Below are 14,441 nucleotides of genomic sequence, written 5' to 3'. Positions count from 1 at the left end.
AAAAGAACAATCACACTTGACAACCTTGCCCCTTTTACTGACTACACCATAACAATGCGTGCTCTGATCATCGGTATAGATGGGATGCCTGATAAGTCCTCATCGTATGTAGAAACGTTCAGAACGTTAACTGCACGTGAGTACACTTCAAAAAACTCGGGTAACGTAGCAAAATATTTTGAAGCTGTGTAGTTATAGCATTTATTTTAAAGTTAAGTATTGTGTTGTTTACGTGTTGGTCTTAATTTTAGACAACGTATCTTGCCACGTATGAACACTTTTAAGATTTTGTATGGTGAATTTTCAGCACCATCAACACCTGATGAATTTATCTGGCTGTCTTCCAATTATGACAACTCCCCTACCAATTTATACTTCACTCTTCCTTCTGGAACCTTCTCCGATATCAACGGACCCATTGAGTCTTTTGGTGTCTACTTGACTAAGGGGGAGGGCGCAGCATCTCCCGACCTGACAATGAAAGAGACCTGCACTGCAAACTCATCGGATGTAGGCTTTGGTGAATGTGTGGCTCTTTGGACGGATGCGGAGGGTGTGAGAGTGGATCTAGGAACAAGATCTCGAAGAGCAACAGAAAATAAAGACATTAATGTGAGTCTTAGATATTATTTCATGTTAATTATTGCGTTGAAATGAAGGCATTTGTAGACTCATCAGAATTATTCAACTATTTTTTAGTTAAGCTAACTTTTTCCACAATTATATGTTTTTTATGAAAGTAGCGTACAATGATCAGCCTACTTTAAAAAATCATAATGTAAACATAAAAACATTAAAAAGACACTTTATGAAAACAATAACAGAAGCTTGTGTTCACTAGCGGATGTGGAAAACAAACTTTAAAAGTCGGTCCAAAATATCCACATTCTTGTCTATAGCTTACTTTATATTAGGCACGTTTCATTTTCTCTTCTTTATATCTAAGAAAGTATATTGTTCAAATTAGAAGAGAGCAATATAGTATAATTACCACAGTTTTAATACTTTTCAGTTCGAAATCGGAAGTGGACTTTTATCTATGTCACCATGGGGCGTAATCCACATCAACCCTTTGTTGGAACCAAGCACTTCATACAGAATCGCAGTAGCAGCCAAGACAGAAGGCAATAATGAACTTGTGGCCACCACTTGGAAAACAATTTCAACAAGTATGTATTGCTTTGCTAAACCTGTAGGCTGCTGCTTTAAAGAGTTTAATGAGTTGAGGTGTTTGTTGTTGTGGTAAAAAGAATAGAAAGATTTTATAGAACTGTAGACCTATAAAATAAATATTTAAGTGGAATCTAACGTAGTACTGTAGCAGTTCAATATTTAAATCTATGTGTGACATCACACCAAGTTGAAAAAGATATACTTCCCCTTGTGTAAACGATAAGCGCACATGTGTTTATTATGTTGATTTCCAAACTTTAGGCTAGCTACAAAGCTACAAACTTATTGTAGCAATAACGTACATTAACTGTGTTAATTTATTTTCAAAATCAACTTCTTGTCGCCGATTTGGATGAGACAGCTAGACAACCAGGTTTGTTGGTGATTAGAAACTTTTATTTATTGAAAATACTAAGCCAGTAAGCCTACTGATTTTGTATTTGTAACATTTCTAGTGAGATATTTTTTTAGACGTTTGTGGTGCAGGTAGCATCATAACAATGCGTGCATGACCATATGTTGAAACTTCCTGTTTGTTGGAACAGTTTAAAAAATATCTAATTACACTAAATTCTCTTCGTAAACACCGCACTCCGATATTGTTAATGACATGTTTGTTGCCTTGTTCAGTGTGGTTTTGTTTTCATAGATAATAATTAATTCACGTCTCGTTTGCTTGGTGTCTTTATAAGGTTTTGTTGTTGACATGGCACGTCTTGCATTGCTTTCGTGCTTATACAACGAAGAACTTCACGTTTGCTTCTACAGTAATATACAAGTGTTTTTCTAAACTATATTTATACTTACATTTCGTTACTTTTCCTTTTAACTTCTTATGTTCTTGTTCATAGCAGTAAGAGATGGGAATGCAGGGCACCCTGCTACAAAAAAGTTGCAAATTGGTCAAAAATGTCTAGTTATTTGGAAAAATTGTAACATGTTACGTTTTTAATATATATTTTCAAACGACAAAATTTGGGCAAATTTGTTTGTCTTCCCAAAATGTTTTATTCTTTTTCTTGTTTAATGTAAATTTTTCGTTGCTGTGTAGGCCTACGCTATTATTTTTTATTGGTAACAGCAGAAGCATTTCAATTCCTCAGCGATTTCTATCCCCAATCCAAGGTTAGGCGTTAAATCTTAGAAACAATATTTGAATGACTTTCCAGGTGAACTTGGCTTCATCGTGTGGATAGTTGTGGCATTTCTGGCTCTACTTGTCATCATGGCTATGTTCGGAATATGTTGCTATCGACGACAAAAATCAATTGAAGAAGAACCGTACGTTATTATTTGAAAAACTTACATTAGTTTGATTATAATAAATCAACTTATTCCACTCACTCGCCATACTATAGTCAGTAACGTTTGAGTTTTCATGAACAATACAATTACTTTCATTTACTTTTGTCAAGTTAGTAGGGGTCCAGTGAAGTTTACAGATGAACAAACTAAGCCCTACAGCATCAACAACGTCGCGTGAAAGTTCATGAAAACTATAGTAAAGAACAATAACATCTGTTCTAAACCAGGTGCATCCTTAAACACCAGATCGCGACCCAGTACCGGATCGCAAAAAGGTCGCTACCGGTTGCAAGAACACACGTCCAAAACGACTGTCCAGTGTCGAAAAGTTGAATATATGTTTTTAGCATAAATTGATTACAGTGGAAACAATTGCTGCCATGCACTAAATACGTACAAATGAGGATTACGCTTTACTTGTTGTAAGTCTATATCTTTCAAAGCAGTAACGGATATGGGATATAAGGAGAGGCACTTAGTCACTGAGGCTATCTCCCTCAAAATCAAAAAAACAAGCAAATTTTCTACAAAGAATTTGCAAAGAATTTCTGCTTGTTTCGTTCGCTTAATTTCATGATATTCACCTAACGCAATGGTTCTTAACGAGCGTTACCGCTCCTAGGGGGCGCTGTTGACTTTCAGAGGGGCGGAAATACTCAGGGGGGGCTATATTCAGAAAGTGTAACAATATTGCTAGCAAACCCACTGCTAGTGGCCCACTTCTAACTCTGGTTTTCTCAGAATGCCTTGCTCAATTGTTGTTCCAATTGTCACTTAGGCCTACACAGCCTACTGTATGTCAATAGCCTTAACGTTTTCAATTCGAGATTTACAGTATACTAAAAAATCTATGTTTAATTTTTATTTGGTAGACCTACATGAAAAATATAGCCTAAGCTAGTAAAAAGTAGCCTTGGGAAGGTCAACTTTGAGGACATCAATATTTTACCTAAACCGCCATAAAATATTCTGGGTCTCTATCGTTAAAGCAAAGCTTCTTGTTTAAGAAAATCTCGTATTTTATTTTTCAGGAATAATGCTTCTAACTCTGTCACCTCTTCAAGTAAGGAACCATTTGACGACAAGCCCATCGTACCACGCAAGGAAAAACCTTTTATGCCTGCACCGCTGTATGCTATGGAAGGTCATAAAAGATATGTGATACCATCCCAAGTTAGGAAAGAAATCCCAGTTAATCAATATGAAGACGTTAGCCAAATCGCGACGCTTTCTTTAGCTTATCCTTCAACCACATTCCCCCACACCCTAGCTGGTAGAAAATCTTTAGAGGGCCCATACGTAGACTCACCAATCATGAGAGCACCCCCAGAAAGCGCATATGACGACACTGGCAACATCGAAACACTTTCTACATCATATTTTGATTCTTCTAGTACATTCTCCAACGCCACAAGTGGGCAGACAACACTAAAGCGCCCATATGTAGGCCCACCAACCATGAAAAGACCCCTGAAAAGCGCATATGAAGATGTTACATCACCTTTTGCTTTTTCCAGTACTGTCTCCAACACTACAGGTGGCGAGAAATCACTGGAAAGCCCATACCAAGACCCAATAAATATAGGAGGATTCTCAGCAAATACATATGAAGACGTTGGCAACACTGAAAGACTTTCTACAGCTTATGCTTCCACTACATTTGCCAACGTTATAATTGATACGACGTCACAAGAGAATCCTTACGTAGACACAGCAACACGTTTTCTGTAGACAACAGCTCACAAATACCTTGAATTGGATGAGACTCTACAAGCGTGCTGTATGACTATACATTGCACCGTGAAGACTAACTGCAGACTCCAAGTATGCTTTTGCAACTTTGTGCAAAACAATCAGTCTACGAAACGAAAGCTTATCGACTAATCAATGGCTTGGCTTTAAATTGCTTTTATGGTCTTGTTTTCAAGCATGTGTTTTTATATCAAATTATTCATTGTATAATTGTACAGTATATTATTATTAGTATAATATTATATTTATATTATATTAATATCATTGAGCACTGTTTGTAGTATTAAAAGCATTTATTGTTCAATTGTGTTTTTATGTAAATACAGTATATCACGATATTCAAAGGGCAGTTATGTAGTGAATTGTTTATGTGCATTTGTTGGTAACAGCAATGTGGCACAAAGTAGCCTAGCCTATATTTTTATATAGGCTACTGAATGTTTATAAATGAACATTTCATAAAGAGTAGTTGCATAATTATTAATAAACATTTGAATGAACAGACGTCAAACGTGTTATTAGTTTTAGTCGTTTTTACAAGGAAGACTTCAATTCAAAAATAGGTGTTGGGATGGAAGTACTGCTGCGCATTTTATTATTTGTAACTGTAATAACTTTCATCGTAAGTGGAAAAACACCTTTCATATTGTCAATAAATGGTGACACAATAGGGCAAGTTTTTTTTAAACGTCAAGGGAAAAAATCGGTTCTACAAACATTTACTTCTGTTTCATTATTTTGCAAATGTTTAACGCACTCTTCAGCAAGTAGGCTACCTCCTTATCGTTTGCTTTTGGCAAATCATGCGCGGAAACCACTCGTTTTGATATTTACTTGAACACGGTAGAAGAAGAGTCGTGCATATGCTGGATTCTTTGCTGAGTCAGATTTCCTTCCGTAAACAAAATCCTATTTCCAAACTTTTCAAATCCGGTGCACGCCAAATGTAATTACCCATTAGTTGAGAGCACGAAATTTTACGGGAAACTATCATCATCTTCCTGCTAATAACAATGACGCCCTACTAATGAATATGGTTTTATTTACATATCAGCCGTCATATTACAACGGAAAATTACACCGGCAGAAAGCAAATATATGTTAGGCTATCACCAAGACAATAATAAGTCACTTTGTTTTAAACTCCATTTTCCGGATGATGACTTACTGTGAAAGGTTGTAAAGTGAGTAGAAAATAATCGTTGAGGTAATTTTTTAGCACAGCCTCCTTTTTGTTAATGTTTTATTAAACTTTCAACAAATATTTTTCGTTTTTGCAATAGCAATGGTAAAGATTCATTTGTTACATCATACAAAAAGTATGCAAGAAGATAACATCTTTTGACTTCTGTGCTGTTAGTTACGGAATTACAAAATATATTCAAGACAAAGCATCAAAGAGTGACATCACATGTGTAGTGAAAATGGGACGAGATTATATTTCGCCACATTTGCACAGTCCCTTAAAGAAACGTCCAAGCAATATTTTTGGCAGTAGCCTACCCTTTTTTTATTTAAAAAAAGGTTAGATAAGCTTTGGCGATAAGGTAAAGCGGTACTTGCACTTAAAGTACAACAAAACCTCCTCGTAACTTTAGTGTGGGTCGAAAATAGGTAATTTTTGAGCATAACAAACATATTGGGTCGACATATAAAAAATATGGCTAGTATCGAATTGTACAAGTTGAAAAGAGCAAAACTCTCAATGTTCAAGCACAGTGCATCTTGTAGTTTTTCGAGTGACTTTCGTAAATGATCATTAACACAAGCCAACTCGGTCAAAATTTTGAATTACATATTTTGTTAGATCTTTTAAGTTTAAGAGTTGATTGCCTTTGAAATTACCGATTCCATTTAGAAAGATGCAAAATAGCCATATTGTAAATCAAAAATTTTGATCAATGCAAGAGTTACGATGGTATAGTTTACAAAGAATATGAGATCATTCGTCCGTATTCAGCCACTTTTCAACATCAAATTCTGCGTCTTCTGCAATAAGTAAAACAAAAGTTTTTTAAAAAAATTGTTGTTCTTAAAAAGCTGCCATACCAACAAAATTGAAATCCAGTAAGTACAGCCGTAAAAACACACCAACAATCCCCATACGTTAATCTAGAACAGAGGTGACGAACCTGCGGCCCGTCAAAGAATTTTGTGAGGCCCGCAAAACAATTTCACAATCGCTCATGCATGAAAGACAAAAGATATCTCAAAGTTGTTTTATGCCTTCACTGGTACACCTTTCCTTTGCTATTTTCTTGCCCTATACACTAACTTCGAGGGTTTAAAGTTAGAAAATAGGAAAGCTTTTGTTTCTGAGCATAATGGTCGAAACATTTAGTCAACTTGAGCAAAAAGGATAGAGCCAAAAAAAGAAGAAATCATACACATATGAAAGCAAACGCGTCGAAAATTAAACTGTCTTCATTATCAGTGCAAGTAGCTGTTCCTCTATCCTTTTTGCTCAAGTTGATTTGTTTTTATTTTTTACTGTTGTATGTTTCGATTCTGCGTAAGATAATTTCAACTGTGTGGGTTTTATTACTTTCATCTGCCGTTTGTTACTCTTCATGAATAATATCTTGAGTCGCTTCTAACAGATTTCATAGTAGGTTACGATTAAAAAGTTGTGTGGCCCGATAACTCATGTGTAGGCCTAATTGACAAAGTGGCCCGCGACCGCAAAAAGGTTCGTCACCCCTGATCTAGAACCTAAGTTGTAACTGGCTTATCTTTTAACAACTAAGAAAATGCGTAGGCTACAAAAACTTTAAGCTTATTCATAGATTTTGGTTAGAAGCTTCCAAAGTTCTTTTAGACTTATACAATCAGCAATAATTGCAAAGTTATTTATTTGTGTATGGTAACCATTTACGTGATAAACTTGAACCCAGCCAAAAAGGCAATCCTTTGATCAATTTGAAGAGGTCTTTTGTCAAACAAATAATTGAGCAAGGGACAAACTATTACAGTACATCAAGCATAGTTCTAACCATGCATCGTGGATGAAGTTACAAATGAACGTATTTATCAACAGACTTACCATTACCCGTACGGCGTGTGTCGCTGGTGTCTTCATCAGATAAAATCCATTCCGATGTCTCGTTGGCGACGCCCAAAACTTCCTCACTGGAAAGATTCAAATAACAATCGATTTTTGAGACTATTCTGATAACATTAGTTTACTATTATTAGCCTGCATAACTACAGATATAACATAGCACTTAATGGGAAACAGCGAAAGACTAACAGACATCGAAGCGCTTGTTCCCATAATTGGCATGACTTCAAATGTTTTGTAAAGACACAGCCAAAATAACAAAGTACCCAGACAGCCACCTTATCTGGTCTAGATCTGGTAAAAATCTGAACCAGATGAAGTGGCTGTCTGAGTAATATATTTATTTTTTTTCATTAAAAGTGATTATTTTAAAAGGACAGTTAATAGTCTTCAATGTAGTCGACTAAATTTTAAAAGTAGGCCGCAAGTTAGAACAGTAAAAGTCTTTGCAGGTGTTTTTGTTGATTGTTTTTCAAAGATCTCGTGTCAAAATTTTGTTCATACGATTGAGAACATTCAACTTGAATTTTTTTGTCAGTGGTCCTTTCCTGATAGTTATCTGAAGTTAACCATTTTGACAACAACCGAGGCCATGCGCATTTGACAACACATTGAATGACATGTTTGAACTTGGGCTTCGCGTTTGGTCTTCATGTATTTCTATGTGCGTAATGTAAATCTTTCAACCAGCATTGCCTTGAACATGGCAATAAACAACTTTGGAAAAGCTGTGTTTCAAATGGTACTTACTTGTTCTCGCTATCTGAGAGGCCGAGTTGAAATTGGCTTGATAATATTACAGCACAGAGCGCAAAGATTAAAATATATTTCATATTGAGTTAATAATTTAAGGTAACCTTAAATGTTTAAATTTAACGTGTTTGTCTGATCTGAAATGCAAGTTTTGAGTACATAATCTAAAAGAATGCAGATTTTTCAATCTTTTAAGCTGAATCGGCTAAAAATAAAATTTAGTTAAATTTAATAACAAGAAATCAACATCGCATTCTTGTCTATTGACGAATCGATAATTACAGTAGCTTATTCGAAAAATGAAAACTGTTTATTTTTGGTAGAAACTCTTATTCTCTCTCCAGGAGTCAATCGTATTTCTTCCATGCAATTTATCCAAAGAATTCTTCGCTGTCAATCTTTTCAGATTTCCGTCTTTTCTCGTGTAGTCTTTCAATTGATTTTGGTCTGTCTCTTTGCTTCTATCAAAGTCTTGTGCTCTTTATATCTAATTTTTTTCGCTTTCTATCAAGTATTGAATTTTAGTAAAAATACTTCCATCCAAGACGAAATTTTGGAACGGGTTTAAATAATACACATTATTTCGGTGACAAGCACGTTTTAACGTACGCGTTTTAGCGCTTCTACCTTTTTCTCGACCTTTGCTATATTGACGTGTATTGTTATTGCTGTGATAGTCAAAAGTAAAAACAACTGAACTGAATAGTACAATGCTTACAGTATAAGATGGAATTTATTTATTGTAATGCAAAGTTACAACATTAAAACCTCAAATCACAACAATTTTCTTTTAAATTACAAAAATTCAAATCTGTATCTCAACGCAATTTCTCACTCAAGTATGAACAACTCGCGCTTGTAATTTTATTGGATGCTTCCTCGTGTAAAGGTCGTGAAGATGGAAAAGTGCGACTTCATTTTAAAGGAAGTGGCCAATTAAAAAAAAGAAAAAACTTTCAAAAAGCCTCATCCTCGTTTCTGCTTATTTGGACTTTTCCGCAACAAATTATTAAATTTGGCCGCGCGAGAGTTTAAGTTTTGAAAATCTTGGTCTTCCCTCAAAACTGTTTCCCGTAGATTTTTACGTAGGTCTGCTTGACTATGACAATTTAACGTAAGTCTGCTAGAAAATATTACTTTTAGGCTTATTTTGGAGTTTAAATAAATTTTGTAATTTTGGGCATGTGTGATTCAAAAATACAGGGCCAGGTAACCTAAAAGCTCTGATGTTGAAACAAAACATTGAAAATCTTTAAAAACTTCAGAAAAATGCATTAAATACTTGTCTTGAAAAAACATCCATTGGGAACACTTACTTATTGTTGGTCTTTGAATAGGCGGTGTGAAGTTTGGTTGACAGTATTCCAAGACAAAGTACAACAACTAACAGAGATTTCATGTTATTTTAACGTAAAAAAATTGCAAACGTCAAACTTTAAAATGTAAACCTGATTTAAGATACGGTACAAAAAGTGATTGTTATTGTTTAAAAGTATAAAATTGATTGGCTTTGAATGAAAAAGCTGCTAGGTCTGATTTCTATAATGTCTCGACTCTTCACCTACGCCATAAGCCAGGAGCAGACAACACACGGCCCGCGGCCTGGACCAGGCCTGAGACGGGGTTTTGAGCGGGCTGCAGGCAGCTTCCAGTCTTACATGATAATGTGGCCGGCGGCAACAGTATGCTGCAATCCCCCGCTACTTGTTAGTTGTTACATAACTCATATAGTAGTGACTGTTTGATACTCTTTAGTTCATTGTTTTCTTTGTGTTCTTTGATAGTTTGTTTTCGGTTTTTAGTCAAGTGACGTCTTGATAACGAACCATGGCCGATCTTCATAGAAGGTGTCTATAGGCTGTTTATATTATACAAATCTTGAAAATATCAGCTAAAGCTGTATAGCAGGGGTTCCCAGCCTGGGGGCCATGGTCTCCTAGTGGGCCGTGAGTCTTTTTCAAGGGGGCCATGGAAAAATTGGAAAAATAATATTTTTTTTATTTATCATCTTTAAGTCCACTCCAACACTACATAACAAAAGAAATAAATTAAAATTTAATAAAAAATACTAGTACCGGTTAGCCTACTGTATAAACAAGTTTTTTAATTAAAATGACGTTTCTTAGTTTTTTCAAAAGGTTGAAAAAATAAGGGGGTTATTAATTTTTCAAAATTTTCAAAGGGGGCCACGGTGTAAAAATGGTTGGGAACCCCTTCTGTATAGGCTAACAAAGCTATTACCTGAATATATGTTGCTGTTTTTATTGCTGTATGAAACTTTTTTTCATTTCCTTTTTATCTTAAATTTTTCTGAATAGTCTTTGTTGCGGCCGTGCCAATTTTCTTTCAACTTAATAGCCTAACTTATTTCGGCCTCAAGCATGTTTTAACAAAGTACGGTATGCGTAAAATATCATTAATGAAACGACATTGTGTTGTTTCAGGTTCACAGCTACGATTTCTAAGGTTATAAAATTTGATGTAATTTTGTAGAATGTGGTGAAATTTGCCGACATTTCTGGTGATAAACCCATTTGAGAATCTGGCAACGCTGGTCTCAAACCTTGCCTGGAACGCAAGCCGAAAAATAGATCAATGTGAAATTTGGCAGATTAGTGATTAGTTTAATTATTAAGGCCGGAACGGACACAAATAATAGTGATCGTTAGTTATTTTTTAGTTTTTTTGTATTTTTAGATTGTTTTCTTTTTTGGTTAAAATTAGGTTTAGAATTTACAATATTTTTTTTAGCCATGGATTTTGCCAAGAAACGTGAAGTTGACAAGGAGTGTCGTGAATTTAACAAAGATTGGATGCCCAAGTACTTTTTTTCACAAGTCGGCAAGCAAGCGGTATGTTTGCTGGTAAACACTAGAACCTGACCATAGAATTGACAAGGATGGGACTAAAGCATGAGCTCTAAGGAAAAAAAAGAATGGTTTTCAAAAAGGTAAACCATTAGGCTTACACAATTACAAGGAAGAAAGTGTAACAGGTTCTAGTATTTACCATGTTTGCTGTGCAATAAAAGTGTTGTCGTGTTGAAAGAGTACCGCACAACATTTTCCGTCATTATGCGACAAAACATGCAGGCTATGGTAGTACTTTATCAGCAGCGGAACTGCAAACAAGAGGAACAGAACTGGACAAAAGACTTGTAAAGCAGCATCCAGGGGTTCCCAACCTATTCACGACCTCGTACCACTTGGACGCTCTGTACTGCCAAGCGTACCACTTCTTAAAGAACAACTAATTTGATCGAGTCGTATTTTAATCAGAAGAATAATATTGGCGTACTAAAATAATACTAAAGCACCACAACTAAATTTAATGAGATTTTTGCTTACTGTCCACCAATTGGTCGGTGCGCAGTGTAAATTTGCTAACAGCGCAAAGAAAGTCATTTCCGGGCACATCTAGTCGGTTTCGATTTTTTGACTTGATGTTCATCATAACTGAAAATCCCTGCTCGCATTCCCACGTGGAAATCAATAGCTGTGGAACAGCATGGGGAGCTAACGTTGAATATTAAGAGGCCATATACTGAGCCAGAAGATTATTGGAGAGCATTCCTTGTAACTGTTGTTGAACATTTTATTCCGATCTATTTTTAGCATACAACTACTGTAGCAATATTCAACGCTATTTAAAATTTTTTTGTTTTTTTTTAGATTCTTTGTTTTCGGTTAAAATTAGATTTAGAATACAATAATTTTTTAGCCATGGATTTTGCCAAGAAACGTGAAGTTGACAAGGAGTGTCGTGAATTTAACAAAGATTTGATGCCCAAGTAGGCTACGTTTTTTCACAAGTCGGCAAGCAAGCAGAATGTTTTCTGATAAACACTAGAACCTGACCATAGAATTGACAAGGATGGAACTAAAGCATGAGCTCTAAGGAAAAACAAGAATGGGTTTCAAAAAGGTGAACCATTACACAATTACAACAAAGAAAGAGTATTTATATATATAGGTTCTAGCATTTACCATGTTTGCTGTGCAATAAAAGTGTTGGCGCGTTTAAAAAGTACCATACAACATTTGCCATCATTATGCGACAAAACAGGCAGGCTATGGTACGTAGTAGGTACTTTATCAACAGCGGAACGGAAAACAAGAGGAACATAACCGGACAGAAGACTTGTTAAGCAGCAGAATGTAGCCTATTCGTAAAAGTCAAAGCAGCCCGGAAAACTGCTAAATACTGCTTTTGGTCTCTATGCCCTAAACTTATAGTTTACATTAAATACGATTTATGCCTTTTGTAGGTGGATAAATACGCGATTGATGTATCGATTCAGAAATCCGGCCGCCAAGTAGCTTACTTTATTTTCCCATATCTGGCCCGCCTACTAGAGAAGTTGCCGCCCCTGCTTTAAGCCAAACGCTAATTTACCGTTCTATGGATTGTCGTTTGATGAACTGATTGATTGATTGAATCTTTATCCTCGGACTGGGAAAGCTTCTTGCAGAGCTTAGGCTAATCCTGGCAGTTTCGCATACTTGTAGAGGCTTTGAATCACTGACGCAAGCCCGGTCACCGAGATTGACAGAGTGAAGTTTCCGATTGCTGAAGTCTTGTTGCCTTGTTAGCCCATTTTCAAACTGCATGACAGTTTGAAAATGGGCTGCTGAAAAGTCACCAAACTGGGGGTAGTAAATTAATAGACCCCCAAGTTCCGTCTAAACGGTTCCACCATAGCCTACATAGTTCAAACACGTTTTATGCTCAACGTAGGCTATTCTACCAAAACATTTTTCCTCAGCCTGAAATATAGCTATTGCTCACTCATTGTCAAAAGCCATTGCAGTTTAGTGTAGCCTAAGGGTGGCTGCTCGTTCGTCGTGAAACGTTCGGAAAACTAAAGAGATGCAATGAACTCATTTTATCAACTTAGGCCGACAAGTTACTTAGGCTAGTTGAGCAAAAGGCTTAAAAGCGAGCGGCACAGGAAAAGTTTTGGTTACGAAATGAAATCGTTTTATAAAAGGCGGAAGTGGCTAATTTCTTGTTTTTATTTTGTCGACTCAACTAATGTTGTATGCGACATTTTAAAGTCACAATAAGTGTATTAAAAATTAGCTTGCATAGCCTAATTGACCGGTCACCTGAAGAAAGAGTCCTAGGCCTACTGAACACATTTCAGAAATAGCCTGCAGTAGATTTGCGTTGACTTTTAAGCCAAAGGTTGGGGGTTTGATTCCTGTTGAACGTGAAATTATTGGGTTCAAACTAATTGTGATAATTTTATACAAGTCAAGTTTGTCTTTGACCATTATAAATATTTGCACTCATTATATTATCCCGGGTCGTGGCCCAAAACATACCCCCTGGATCTGGTTTTAGTTTCTTACAACTCCTTCAAGCTTTTTAGAAAAAAATACAAATATGTCCCATTAACATTATTCGTGTCTTTCTGTGGCGCAATGGACTAGCAAGCTGGACTTCTAATCCAGAGGTTCCGAGTTCGAGTCCCGGCAGAGATAAATGTAGCCTATATAAATGTATTATTTTACATCATAAAATATGTTTCTAATACAACATTTTTTCATTGGAAATCTGTTCAACCACTTCAAAACAGATTATATAGGCTGAAAGAAAAGCATCTGTTTAGTTGACAAGTCATTCAACTTATTAGGACACCAACAAGTCCCATCTTGGAATGGCTGGCGCAAGGCCAACTAATCGTCAGTGAATAATTTATATGTAGCCTACAATGCTCTCTCTAAGATAGCTTTGGCAGTTAAAAGTGTTGATTGAAAATCTTCGTGCCCCAAATCATGCACCAAGGGGGGCATTATGAAGAAGGGAGCGTTCTTCCTGGCTATACTAAGGACTGCTCTCCATTCAGCAGCATCTAATGGATGGAATAGTTCCCCGGCAACAAAACTTCAACAATCGGAAACTTCACTCTGCCAATCTTGGTGACCGGGCCTGCGTCATTGATTTAAAGCCTCTACAACTATGCGAAACTGCCAGGAGCTCTGCAAGAAGCTTTCCCAGTCAGAGGATAAAGATTCAATCAATCAATCATCAATCTATCAGCACAAAGCTGAATTAGTGGTGCGATACTGACGAGCCTAGCCTCATGGGCAAAACACGTTGTCTATCGCTATCAATTCTTGCTATAATCGGCTGCCGAGAAATATAAAGTTGATTGGATGGTCTAAATAGCTAGCGTGGAAGCTACACCGTTATGGTTAGCGAATCGCAACTTCTCGCTGTACTAGTGAGTGCTCAGCCTTATGCTGATAGCCAGGAAGAACTCTCCCTTCTTCACAATAACCGTAGCTAATTGTTTAAGGGTTAAAGTTTAGGCAATATCTCATGCAGCCAATGTTTTGAGATGCAGTTCAGCAGTGTTCATATATAAAATGTTGCCTCAGAGAGTATATTT

At 36.3% G+C, this 14,441-nt stretch overlaps 1 long non-coding RNA gene across 2 annotated transcripts; it reads right to left on the bottom strand.

The window, feature by feature from the left end:
- Window positions 1-5,254: 5,254 nt before the first annotated feature.
- LOC145770802 (uncharacterized) lies at window positions 5,255-9,492 on the bottom strand. 2 transcript variants are annotated; one of them, XR_014289173.1, is made up of 3 exons: window positions 9,361-9,492; window positions 7,274-7,359; window positions 5,255-6,219 (listed from the first exon to the last, which is right to left on the bottom strand). It is a non-coding gene; the product is annotated as an uncharacterized LOC145770802 (long non-coding RNA). The 2 variants fall into 2 exon arrangements; XR_014289172.1 differs by lacking the exon at window positions 9,361-9,492 and adding an exon at window positions 8,042-8,182.
- Between the last annotated feature and the right edge of the window lie 4,949 nt (window positions 9,493-14,441).

This window comes from Aplidium turbinatum, chromosome 5, assembly GCF_918807975.1.
Source record: "Aplidium turbinatum chromosome 5, kaAplTurb1.1, whole genome shotgun sequence".
Taxonomy (NCBI): domain Eukaryota; kingdom Metazoa; phylum Chordata; class Ascidiacea; order Aplousobranchia; family Polyclinidae; genus Aplidium; species Aplidium turbinatum.
Note: the sequence above shows the minus strand (reverse complement) of the source record. Positions and strands in the feature narration are given on the sequence as shown.